The sequence below is a fragment of the Microtus ochrogaster genome, linkage group LG8, assembly GCF_000317375.1.
Source record: "Microtus ochrogaster isolate Prairie Vole_2 linkage group LG8, MicOch1.0, whole genome shotgun sequence".
NCBI classification, from domain to species: domain Eukaryota; kingdom Metazoa; phylum Chordata; class Mammalia; order Rodentia; family Cricetidae; genus Microtus; species Microtus ochrogaster.
Window position 1 is genome coordinate 3,855,661 of NC_022033.1, and position 8,259 is coordinate 3,863,919.

The following is an 8,259-nucleotide window of genomic DNA, read 5'->3' on the forward strand; positions in this document are numbered from 1 at the left end:
TGTGTGTGTGTGTGTGCATGTGTGTGTGTGCATGTGTGTGTGTGTGTGCGTGTGTGTGTGTCTACAACCTTGAGTGTTTTCCTCAGATGCCAGCTACATTGTTTTTTTAGGACAGGCTGTCTCACTGGCCTGGTATTCCCATGCCAGTGAGCCCCAATGATCCACCTGTATCTGCCTCCCTGGTGCTGAGATTATGAGTCACCATGACCAACTTTTTGACTTGGGTTTTGGGGAGCAGACACAGATCCTTGTGTCTTATGGCAGCTATCCATATCCCTAGCTCTTGACTGTTTTCACGGTCTCCCTGAGGATCGACAGCCTCTTTTCTGCTACCAGAACCCCACAGCAGCGCCGAGAGACAGGGCCAGAAGGGGTCATGGAAGAACATGTGAGGTTTGCCCATATGGGACAGAGCCAGGTGAGCACCCCAGATGGCGCTTCTGCTGGCATTGTCCTCTGACCGTTTACATCCTCACCCACTTTCCCCAGAAGCCTCTGCTGATTTGGCCACCAAACTCTCTTCCTCCTTGTGTTTGTCCATGCCTTGAGCCTTTTCCCCTTTGACTGACCGAGTCTTCCTGACACAGTGTTTCAGACTGTGGAAATCTTTAGTTGAGCTTTCACAGAACAGGGTTCAGGGCTGAACTGACTCAGGGGAAGGAGGTGGTATGTTGATAGCCTGGTCGGCGATATTCACGGATTGACTGACTGGCGAGTAGATTGGCTCTTGCCAATCTTCTGTGACATGTATGGAATTGCTGTGTTCGCGAACGCTTCTGGATATTTTCTGGATCCCCTTTGCATGCAATCCTCCTGGTTAGGCTGCCACTCTGTCTCCACTCTGTCCACTGAGGCTGCCGGATGTAAGCATGTCACGGCAGTCAGAGGCAGAGCTTGCCATAATGTTTAGAGCCTGCTTGGAGAGCAGGCTTACCTACTGAGCCTAGATCCCAGGCCTGAGAGGCGAGGCTGGAGAACAGCAAACATCTTAAGCAGTACAGACATTCCGGGTGGGACCCACATGAATCACGGGCCCGCAGTGTCATTATCATTCAGGTGAAGACAGCTCCACCAGGCTTTTGCTCAACTGCAAGGGCATTTGGCCTTCATCAATCTATCGATTGTCTTCTACTCCAGAATTAAACAGTGGAACGTGATGCCCAAGTGAAAACCAAGTAGTAAAGAACAGGCAGGATGGGGACAGGTGTTCTGTCCAGGCAACCTTCATCCTTCCCTGGGATGCAACCCTAGCAGCAATTGCTGGGGTTTATATCATGTTGGTCTTGACTTTTTGCCTCTCTTTTAGCCCCCTCCCTCTCATGTGATTGTGTGGTATATGCATGTGGGGATATTAGCCCCTTGGGTGTTCATGTGGAGGTCAGAGGTCAGCGATGAGTGTCTTCCTCTGTTGCTTTTCCACCATGCTTTTTTTGTATGCTTTTTTTTTTTTTCAGACTAGCTGGTCAGCAATAGCATGATTTCCACCATGTCTCAGGGCCCCCAACCCCGCACTGGGGTTACAGATCCACACCACCATGCTTAGCCTCTGACCAGGTGTGGGTGATGCCAACTCAGGTCATCATTCTTGCAAGACAAGCACATTGCCAGCCGAGCCATCTCACCCACCTTTCCGTTTCTTGCCTGATACTTTCAAAACTTCACAAGCTGAGAGAACAGCCTGGAACAGAGTGATGTGAAGCTGCTGGTTGAGGTGAGGCCCACTGTGCCTCAGACCTTGAACACCCTGGACTTTCATCCACTGCTCTGCTCAGCCTCACTGGTCCACATCGGTAGCCTCTACCTTACAGCTCCCTCCCTTCCTCCCTGCCCTAGTGAGGACAGCCAGACCCATAGGGAGGAAAGAGGAGCGTGCGGTTCCAGCAGCCAACCTTATTAACCGCCTGAACTAGCAAATTGGATTCATGATAATATAAATTAAAATTATGCTAACTCTTCTTTCAAAACGCCAGCCCTAAACACAAACTTCAATTAAGATGCTTGCAGGGACAGCCTGAGAGGAGGCCCATCCCGAAAGTGGGCCCAGGGAAACTGGGGGCGTGACACAGCTGTTCTTCTCAGCTCTGAGCTGGACCACTCCAGAAAGTCCTCCACATGGAAATGTCTGACCCCAGTGGAGGAGCTGGCATAAACAAGGAGAGCGTGCCTGGCAGCCGTGCGGGAGAACATCCGAGACTTCTTAGTTCCTCTGGGTTTAAGCAGAAGTCACAGTGAGGCGGGAAGATCTAATTGGGAATTTAATGAGTCTCTGATCCCGGGCTAAGCAGAACTCCCTACGGGTGCCATGGCTCGCTCTCCACTCACCGCCCCCAATCCACCCAGCAGAAACACCGGTCTAAGCTTCTCATTTCTCTCAACAAGCAGCCATTGCTGCCTGGCTTCAGAAGTCAGCTTGGCTTGAGCACATCACGGCCAGTCAGGGATGGACTGTCCTCCTAAGTAATCTGGAGGCCAAAGCAGGGGGATTGCCAAGTTCAAGGGCAGCCCCGTGAACTTAGTGAAATCCTCCTTCGGAGTGAAGATGAAGAATGTAGGACCACTCTTTAGGAAAGATGGACAGACACACGGACAGGAAGGAGACCTGTCAGAGAGAGAGAGGGGTTAGGCTGAGGGGTCGGCTTTGAGGAGCTCCCTTTGCTGTGAAGTGATTCAGGTGTGTGTATGGAGGGGCAGGGTGTGGAAGGCCAGCTAGAGAGTGGGCCTGTTATGGAGAAAGTATTAAGGAGGGAAGGTGTGCGAGGGCAAAGGGCAGGAGCAGCATTAGGCCCTCGTCCTGACTGGACAGTGCTCCTGTCTTTGCTGGGAACACTCCTGTTCCCGGCGGAGCCACTTAAGTGCGTCCATCTTTCCTCCCTTTACAGACACGCAGGTGTGCGCCATGCATGCAGAAAAGTGTGTACCCCCAGTTATTACTCAGTGAAGTCACGCACTCCACACAGCCCTGTGGGAACCACCCCAGGCCGAACCTCCAGCAGCGTCAGGACCAGAAGTTTCCTATCTTCCAGGCGGCAGCCGTACTCCTCTTCCTCACAGTGGGACTTATCAGGTTGGTGAGCTCTGTAAATCTCCTGGATGCCACTTAAACACACCACAGTATTTGCACGTGGGTGCACATATATGGAGTGTACACGCATGTATGCATGCATGCATGCATATGGAGGCCAGTGCTTTACTGACTGAGCTGTCTCCCCAGTTCCACGTGTGTTCATGTCTGTGTAACTGTTCATGTGACAAGAGTTCCAGACCGTTGCTTGTTGTTGGGTCACAGTAGACACACACATGTATCCTGGGGAAAACAGGGTCCTCTCTTGGGGTTCTTAGTCTCATTAATGAAAGAATTTAAGAACTGACTCAAAAGAAAGCTCCAGGACAATTTATTCGGGTTAAAGAGGAAAGCCTGGAGCAAGCAAGCCTAAAATTAGCCTCTCAACAGTGTGGCAGGACATCTGTGTGAGCTGTGAAGCTGTCTCTGCCTCAGGTGCCTTCTGATTGGTTTAATAAAGCTCAACGGTCAACAGCTAGGCGGGAGAGACAGGTGGGATTTCTGGGAAAAGAAAGAGGAGGAGGAATCCAGGTGTGTGGATTTTGGGAACAAGTCTGAAGAAGTCCAATGGACATATGGTATAGAGCAGAGGTAACCGAGCCACATGGCAGACTGTTGATTAATAGAGACAGGTTAATTTAAGTTATAAGAACTAGTTGGGGGAAAAAAAGCCCAAGCTAAGGCCAAGCTTTCATAATTAATATTAAGTCTTCATGTCAGTTTTTGTGGGCTGGCGGTCCCGACGGGAAAGTACTACTCCACACAGCTGTCCCGAGGAGGGAGAGGTGGGAGAGAGAATGGCGGGGTTGGGCTAAGCTGACTTAGAAGCCAGCCACCTGGAGGGGAGAGGGGCTCCAGAGAAAAATGCAGAAGCTCACAGCACCATAGAAAAGCCCTCCTGAGGCTCAGGCCAGCATCCAAAGAAAGACAAAAGAGAGAGGGTCGCCAATGGTGGCCGACTCCAGGAGCCTCTCAGTGGCACTGGGGCAACTGCTCTGGGGACGGGAATTCTGGGAAAGGGAAGTGGCTGATTGACCCTCCTATTTCTCTAGTAAGACTTGAGACGAACCTGACTTGAGGAGCATGGATCCTCGGCTCAGTGGAAGACCTGGAGGACTGGTTATCTCCTGTGAGGGAAGAGGCAGGGACACGTCTCCTGTGGGAGGTAGATCCATTCTCTGCGGCACCAGTTGTAACGCTGTAGGGCATTGATTAGCCCCAGGCTCAGCTTGTAGACATATGGAGCTATGAACATTTAGCACATGGCTTCTGTTGAGCTCATACATACATTCATGTCGGGTAACCGGCGCCTGCTGAGAAGCCATTGGTCTCTTGGGTAGGTCATTGCCCAGCTTCCAGAAGCCTAGCGCATTTAAAACACCTGGGCAGCCAATTAAACACTAGAGACACCGCCACACCCTACTGACTGGATCTCCTTGGGAAGGCTTTGTTGGTGTCTTCCTCCAGGCGGTGTGTCTGGGTATCGGGATGACTGAATGGTCTAAAGCTCCAGACTGGGACTCATCCTGCTGTAGTTAGTTATTTTTGTGTATATGGTTAAGGCCCCTCTGCCTACTGTATACCTCCATGGGGCTGGACGCACTCGCATTCTCCACCAGCACTCATTAAGCACCAGTTGCATGCCAGGTATTGTGCAGTCCTGAGGGTCAAGCTGTGCACAGCAAAGTCCTGTCTCCATGCAGCTACTGACCCACAGCCAAGTAGGCACAGGAAAAACATGGTGAATATGCTCGGCGTAAAGGGATATGGAGAAGGGATAGGGGTGACATCAGTGAAAGCTGAGGGTTCAGTAACACAAAGGGCCCCAAAGGAGGGTAAAGGCTTTTTTCCTGCTTAGCTCTGGCTCACAGGGAGCTCACTGCGCAGATCAGGCTGCCCTTGTTGCTCGCTGGGTTATGTCTGTCTTTGCCTAAGTGTCAGGATTATGGGCATGTACTAACTACCATGCCATTCTTAGCTTGGTTTTTAAGAAAGAGCAAGGAGTTCGGAGTGGCTGCCGTCAGAGGGGACAGCCTCAACAGGACGGATGGAACTGCAGATGTGGAGCCCTGCAGCCCTGGTAAGAAGAGCCAGGAGCCTGCTCAGTGCTCAGGAGTGATTGAAGAATGCCCTCCTCACTACTCACGTTTGCAATAAAAACCCTGGACTCTGTGAGTCCATCACACCGAGACCTGTCCTTGCTCAGGTTCTGAGAAACGGGCGATAACTCAACTGGGGAGTGTTTGGCATCAAGAATGAGGATCTGCATTCTAGATACCCAGTGCCCACGTAAAAATGTCACGCATGGCCCATGCTTCTGAAACCCCAGCACTGGGGAGGCAGAGACAGAGGATCCCTGGGGCTTGCTGGTCTGCAGTCTAACCATCAGCGAGCTCTAGGTTCAATGAGAGGCTTTCTGAAAAGAAAAAGGAAAAAGGCTGAGATTGACTTCTGGTATCTACACACACACACACACACATATAGACACACCTACAAGTGCACACACTAACATGAACACACAGAAAGAACACACACAACTCAAGTTTAGAGTCCTTTGAAAGCATCTGCAATAAAGCAGTCTCCAGGTTTACTCTGATGGACTATAGCATCCCTGCCTACTATGCCCTCCTGCCAACACCACTACCAGTGACCCAAACCTTCCTGCTGGCATTTACCAAAGACACTTGGCCACTCTGCCCAAGGACACATATAAGTAGCTGGTCCCCAGAACATGTTGTATAGGCAGCTGTGAGACCATTGCTGGTCACTGCAGTGGAGGGGTTCATAAGCTTTGGAGTGGCTACCCAGAGTCCCCAATTCTTGGTGGTCCAGCCCGCCCTCACTGTGTATTTCCATTTTCCAAAACCATGTCTGCATAGACACTTTTCACTAGGGCCAGCAGAGGTGGTTATGGTGTTGGACTCCAGCCCTGTGGGCTCCAGGCCCACAGGAATGGTCACAAGCAACTGCCTCTTTCATGGGAAACAATCTCAAAGATTAAACAAAGATGGTTTGTTATGGCCAACATCTTGGGAGCCAAAGGTCTCATGATAAAGGATGCCAGGTTTCATAGCTCTGGATACAAGACTGCCTCCAGCCAGTTGAGGAGATCCAGGTCAACATTTGGTTGTTCAGCTGTCTGTACCCTCAGGAGGACCCTGCTCTATTCTAGGATCTGATTTGTGGTTTGGATTCTTGGCCCAGAGATTGGAAGCCAGCATGAAACAGGAAGTGAAGGAAAAGCAGAAATAGCTGTGGACAGGAGATGGGAAGATGTAATCTGGGCAGGGAGGTGGAAGAGAAGAAAGGAAGAGGGCCAGAGGAGCTGTGGGTTGGGAGGTGTGTTCTCCCAATGCTCCTTCCTCTCTGTTACTCTTGCTCTTAAGAAACAGCCAACGAATCTGGGCATGATGGAATGTGCTTGTCATCCCAGAGTTGAGGAGGCAGAAAAAGACACACCCCTTGCGTTCATTGGCTGTCCACCCTAACTTAATTGATGAATCACAAACTTAAAAACAAAACATGGAGTTTGAGTATGCACGTGTGCATGCATACACACACACACACACACACACACACACACATGCACACACACACACATACGTACGACCCAGTAGAAAACATTCTATTCAGGAGTGCATCGTGATCTTGTGGGTAGAGCACACTGGGTGAGGTGGCGAAGGGCTGTGTGGATGCAGCCTCTTGACCTTCAGCTTTCTGCAGCTGTGGATGCTGGAGAGAGGCCTGGGATGCTCGGTTCCCCTGCTGCCATACTTGGATGCCCAAGCTTTCGCAGAGCAGAAGCACCATCAGCCCCTCCTCCTGCAGCCAATAGGCAGTTGGGAGAGGTGGGATTCCATAGGAACAGTGTCAGCCCCTCCTCCTCCTCCTCCTCCAGCCAATAGGGAGTTGGGAGAGGTGGGATTCCATAGGAACAGTGTCAGCCCCTCCTCCTCCTCCTCCTCCAGCCAATAGGGAGTTGGGAGAGGTGGGATTCCATAGGAACAGGACTCTTTTGCTGTCTGCTTCAGAATCAGGAGCTCTGGCTCACTGGCTCCACACATGTCAACACTCACGGTGAACAGAGAGCTAGCTGTTGGGTCCTTGGTGTTCCCACAACCAAGGCATCCCCTGCCTACCATGCCCTCCTGCTAATACCTTCCTTGCAACACCTGGGACGTGCTGATCTCAAGGCCTTTCACTCATTTCTTCTCTAACATCTTATTTTTAAAGATATTATTTACTTATTATGTCTACCCTGGTTACTCAGTGCTTCTTCCTTAAGTTACAGCACTACCTACAGGAGCATTCTTCACAGTCAGCAGGAATATATTGCTTGGCCATAAAGTGGATGCCAGGGCACCTGCAGCACCAGGCAGAAAGACTTTGAAATAGAGTGATAGACAGAAAACATCTCAAGACAGCTCTGGACAGCATACCTGGTCATTCATTTCTCTATGGGAGAAAAATGTCTCCAAGCAAGAACATGTATGAACTCTTGGGCAATGGTGACCAGATTTGCTGCTGTCAGGTCAACACAGACATGAACAGTTAGAACTAGGAAGACCTTCATCAGAAAAAGGTAGGCAGTGCCCATATGAATATAGATGTTACCAGTTCTGTCTGTCACCTAGTGTGTCCCAAAATGCTGCCAATGCAATAGAGGGAAGGAATGGCTTTCCAAAGATACCAGCTTACAGATCTGGCCCTGTACATGGAAGTTTCTGTCCTGTCTGGTCCTTCAGTCATTTGGTCCCAACAAAACACACAGAGGCTTATTTTAATTATAAACTATTTGGCCTATTAGCTCAGGCTTATTAGTAACTAGCTCTTACAACTTAAATTAACCCATAATTCTTATCTGTGTTAGCCACGTGGCTTGGTAGCTTTTATCAGTGAGACATTCTCATCTTGCTTCCTCTGTGTCTGTCTGGTGACTACAGACTGAGCCTTTCCTCTTCCAAGAATTCTCCTCATCTAGTGGCCCCACCTATACTTTCTGCCTGGCTACTGGCCAATCAGCGTTTTATTAAACCAAAACAAGTGACAAATCTTTACAGGGTACAAGATCATTATTCCGCAGCAATGCCCTGACAGATTGGAGTACCACCTTTCCTCAGACAGCGAAATTTCTGACAGTCATGTGATGCTATGACCTCACCTGTGACATGTCTGAGTACAGAAGCCAGGGGTTGGGC